This window comes from Athene cunicularia (assembly GCF_003259725.1).
Source record: "Athene cunicularia isolate RWA chromosome 18 unlocalized genomic scaffold, athCun1 chr18_part1, whole genome shotgun sequence".
NCBI classification, from domain to species: Eukaryota; Metazoa; Chordata; class Aves; order Strigiformes; family Strigidae; genus Athene; species Athene cunicularia.
Window position 1 is genome coordinate 6,998,029 of NW_020799123.1, and position 5,475 is coordinate 7,003,503.

A 5,475-nucleotide genomic window follows, 5' to 3' on the forward strand; every position below is an offset into this window, starting at 1 on the left:
AACGCCCCGCTGTGATCAGTCACTAGGGGCTGAGGATCCCGCCGATTAAACGGTTCAGGGCAGTAAAGTTTTGGAGGGCCGAAGCCTGAGCTGCCCTGCCCGGAGGGTGCGCAGGCTCAGCCCGCGGGGCGTGGGCAGCCCACGGCCACGGCCGCAGCGCCGGGTGCCCTGTGCGCGGCCGTTTGCTACCATCTAGTGGGCTGGGGGGGAGCAGCGGGTCCGGGCGGGCTGTCTCCGGGACACCGGCACCGGGACGCTCCGGGGACCGGGGAGTGGGTAAGAGGGACCCTGCGGGACAGAGCTGCCCGCCCGTGGAGCGCTTTGTGCCTGTGTTGCAGGAACAGCGCAGTGCTGGAGGCGGGGGAGGAAGGTTTCTACTTCTGCGGGGGTTTTCAGCCACTGAAATTATAAAAATCTCTTCCTGCCTAGGAGGAGAGGAAGGGTTTCTCCCAGCTTCAGGAGCAGCATGCCAGCCAGGGGAGCCACGCAGCACAGACACGCCTTGCTCCGTGCTTGTGGGAGCTGCTCGGAGCCAAGGTGCTGCCCACGTCGGCCAGCATCTCCCCCCCAGCAGCGTGGCCTGGGCTTCTGCAAAGTGCTGGGAGACAACAGCCCACTCAGGGACAGGCCTTAAGGCTGGCTAGCATCTCAGAGCCTGTGGTGGCACCTGAGAGGCTTGTTTGTCCCTGTACATGCTTGTACCTGCTTTAAGTGCAGTAAACCGTCCAGCCCTCGCTGTGCGTGCCGATCCGTGCCAGTCCCGTAGGGGCTGCACACTCACGCACAGCAGCTACGATACACCCACAGTCTGGGAGCTCGAAGGGGGAGTTTAACCTCTGCTTGGCCTGACATGGGAGGAGGATAATCAAGCAGGCCTTGTGCCATGTTGCATGGCTTGTGCCGAGTGCTCGGAGGTTGTGTGTGCGCCCGGGCGCAGGCTGAGAGCTTGTCACTAGATGGCAATGCCATGAAGTGGTTCAGCTGGGCTATTTGTGTGCGTTAGTTCAGGCCACACCTGAGGTCCCCTGTAACCTGCTGTTTCTGTTTGGTTTGGTGTGGTCTTCAGCGTCATCAGCGAAAGCCATTGTCTCGATGGCATTTTCCCATTTAAGGGTGATTGAACTTTAAGGTGTTTTTTACATGTTGTATTCAATGCTTCAGATATGTTTGCAACACATTGTATAATCCTGCAACATCCTCTGGCATTTTCTATTATTGCTTGAGTCACTGGATGCTATAATTGGCAAGCTTTCAAAGGTCCCGAATAGATTATCTTGCCGTATCTATTTAATACTCTAAATAATGCAACCAAAGACCCCTGCAGCTCCAGCTGGGAAATGAAAAGGATGGTTAAACCACTTAATTACTTACTGTGCTAACACTTATTTTGCAGAAACAGAAAGCAGAATCCAGCTGTTCCAGGGGAAATCAGGAAGAAGTTAATATCAGCGTGATTCTACAAAGAAAAAATACCACAGTGGGCAGCATGTGCTCTGCTAACACCTGCGAAGGCAGTGCTGGGTGCCACTGGCTCAGCGTAGCCAAGGGCTGGTGACAATTCCATGTTCATTCAAACAAAGCAGGACCCGCTGTTAGGATTCCTGCAACCACTGTGAGTTCTGTGTGCCCATTTTGCAATGAAATCCTGAATGGCTTCAGCCCATTAAAACTAGGAGGGGTTTGTGGGGTGCCAAGTTGGCAGGGTGAGAGGATAAGCTGTGGCAATTGTCAGGGTAGGATATTCTGGGTCTTAGCTACAGAAGGCCCAAGTGCCACGTGTTGCTTATCTGTGGCTGTTTGTCCATCACCCCAAGATCCTTCTGGAGCCAAACCACCCACAAGCTGGGGTGTGTTACATCTGCCACAGCTTCCAGGAACCTCTGTAGGCACTGGAGAGCATGTTTGTGGAAATATCTAGCAGGTGAGACACCCAATGCATTCAGGTTATGCTGCTCACCACTGGAGAAGCTCCAGGATCACTTTGGGGTGATCTAGACAGTTCTCAGCATGTCTAGATTCTTCTCCTGCTCATTGCTCTTGGTATGAAATGTAGGAGCACCCATGTAACAGGGGGAAGACAGTACTGCACATGGTGTCCTTGGAGAAGTCACACATACACCATTTTCTCCTTTCACAGAGCCTTAATGCACTGGGGGGACCCACCTCACCCCACAGTGAACAGAATGACTTTACAGTGCAGCTTCAGGTGAGATGCAGCTCCTTGCACTGGCATCCCAGGGAACTGCCACCTCTGTTCTTCCAGCCAGGGGAATCTTGCCTTCCCTTCTGCTCCTTGCCTGCAAAGCCATGTGGCTGAAATATGCCCAAAAGCAGGACTGTGAGTAAAAACTGTAGCTTTAAATTCCCAGCCCACTTCCTCATCTGTTTTGTCACAGCACTTCAAAACTGCTCATTGTGCTTTCCAGAAACGAGGAAAATAAAATTAAATCCTTTCCTGAAAGGAGAGATGCGTGCTATATGCAACACCATTGACCATTTGAGAAGAAATACAAAGTCTGCTGCTACTCATGCAGTGTTGACTTTAAGCAGAGTTTGTTACAAGTCCACATCTTATATGTGTTAAAACAAGGTGTCATCCCCCTTCTTATAAAGTAAATGTATAGGGCCTTGTTGTAAATGCTACTTTGGCAGCCTCTTTTTCTTGCCATCTGTAGAATGTGACACTTCTGTGGGTCTTGGAAAGGAAGCTGTTCCAAGCAGAGAAAGAAGGTGATATTTATAGTCAACTAACCATAAAACTGTGACTTCCAGAGCTGAACATGCTCAAGCCCTCCCCAGTCCTCAACTCTAAATGTCTTTCTTTATACAGATTTCTTCAGGAGTTGGTCACACTTCATTTTGCTTTTAGTGCTTTGCAAATCGGCACGAGGTGCAATATGAAGCCTGCCTCATACTTGGCACTGTGCTTACACAAACAGCTTCTCTCTCACGTTACCTCCTGTCCTGCCCCATCCAGCTGCTGTAGTTGATAGCTAACCCGCTGCTGCCTGGCCCTGGGCATACCTTGTAGGTGCTTCATGATTGCACTGACTTGACCTGCTTTATGTGTTAGCAGGTGAAAAGTCCTTTACTGTGCAGCTGGCATGGAAAAGAGGATGCAAATACAATATGGAGCGAACCCAGATCAGAACTTGCCACTTCCCGGAATAAATGTCCGATGAGAATAGGTGAGTTCATGACCTCCCTGACATTTGCACCAAAGGTGTCATTTGATTTTCCTGCACAGCCGGCCTGCATCTGGGAGAACATCACAGGAGTAATGACATGTTGTAGGTACTCCAGCTTCCCTCTCATCATCAAAAGGAAACAGGACCAGTGTGAGCTGCCTAGACAGTGCTTCAGGCTCTGCTTTCCACCAGATTCAGCAGAATCCTTTACCATGGTCCTTCCCAGGAGCTTTTAAGCTCCCTCCCCTATCTTGTTTGTCTGAGACTTTAGTATTTCCTTAATTCCTGCCCTTGATTTTTCCTTCTCTCCTAGTGTGTTTTGCCATACAGCACCTAGAAGTCAGTAATTACACTGCAAAGTCAGTGCAAGCTGGCAGGGTCTGCTGTGAGGTCCAGGCGGGCTGCCTGGTGGCTTTCCTCGAGCTCGTGGGGGGCATGCAGGGGGAGCTGGCACTCCAGGTGGCACCCACTCATTGGTACCATCCCTGTTTAATGGCATGGACTGCTACTGAGAGCAGAAGCTGCCTGCCATGAATTAGGAACATGGAGCAACAGGCAGAATCATTTAGGGCCCCCTAGTTCAGAGTCCTGTGAGACTCAGGGCAATCCCTAATACAGGACCTTCCTCCATGGATTTGGTGGAACAATTCCACTGAAGTCAATAATTTAATCAGAGATTAATTCACACTGCACATGTCAATGGAACTGTGCAGTACACTGATAAAACAAACCTCTCCCCTCCTGTACACACAGCCTACAGTAGCTGTGAGGTGCCTCTGTACCTCTTACAATGCCAGAGCTGGTCTTAATTTAGGGCATGTTCTCAAACTACACCAAGTTCTGCTCCTTGGTGCAAGAAACACAGAGATGCATGTTTGTGTGTCAAGAAGGATCAAATTCTTAGCACTTCATTTGGAGCAACTGCTCTCACAGGTTGTTTCACGAGAGGAGGTTTAAAGAGCCATAAAGGAGTAACTCCCAACTATTACTGACCTTTCTTAAAACTTTTATTGTGGTGCAATTCCACTGAACAAAAGTTTCGATGCAAGACTTGCAAAGACAACTCACGATGTCCTTATAAGATCTTGTTCACCCAGTTGGCTAGGGCTCCTCTAGTATTTTCCTTAAGAGGATTGCAATGTGATTGTGCTGATTAGTCTGGATCAGTCTGAGATTTCAAATCTTGTAGGCAATCACCAGAGAACCTTATCTTGGGCAAGATCGTATCTTCCCACGCTAATAAGAACTGCGTCCCTTTAGTAGGATTATAGCAAATGTCTAAAGCAAAATCTCAGCATTGTTCGTGGGAAGAACGTGGCTTCCTCTGATAGTACTCTGAGCAGTATATGCCTAGCATCTTCAGTGGTCTTCAAAAAAGATTTCTTTAGGGATGAAATATTTTGGGACACAGGAATACTGTGCTTCTCAAGTCTCTTTTCCATTCTGGTGAGCATTTTTGACAATACCCTTCCGCCTGATCATTCCTCACTTTGCTGCGAGGAAGGAAACTCAAACTCTTAAAATATTACAGTAGATTTGTGGCAGCAGGGCGCATTGCATGAGATGATGTTATTGAACCAGATGCTACAGCAGGTGCTGGAAGGTCAATAATATTGTAGAAGTCCTCTGCCTAAGAGGAAAGCAAACAGTGCTTCTGCATCACAAGGACATGAAATCCAGATTGCGTCCAAGGTGCTACACTACAATATCTACTAGTTACATATATACGTGAAATTTATTGACTGAAAGCTTTTGAAAATAGATTCACATGTCTACAGACAGCAGAGGCAATCAGCATGAAGGAAGAGGCTGCAGATGAACAGATAACGAATGTGACGCTCATTTAAGTCCCACTGAGGCCACCGCACTCCGCACCGCTCTAAAGGGGAGACAACGAGCGTCCCTGAGGTGTTATCGTTAGCCTGAGTGGTCTGGATGGGTGGACATGGTCAGCCCCAAACCCAGAGGATGCCCCAGCTCCGAGCAGGACCCCAAGTGACCGTCCCTCAGCCCGCTCTTCGCTTCCCATGTGGGGACCACCACCGTCCCCCTCCAAGCGCAGGGTGGTCCCAGCAGGTCACAGCGGCCTGGGGAAATGTTTTCCTGGGGGCCTGGCCCTTCCACAGGGAGGTCACCCCTGGAAAGCAAGAAGCCGCATCTCAACATCCGTGCCTGGGCCTCAGGGGCCGGGACTGCCGTGGCGCCTCTCCCTCTCCGGGAACCGGCCGGGGGCGCTCGGCCGCCGAGGCGCTGCGGCGGCGGGGCCGGGGGCGGCTCTGGCCCTGCC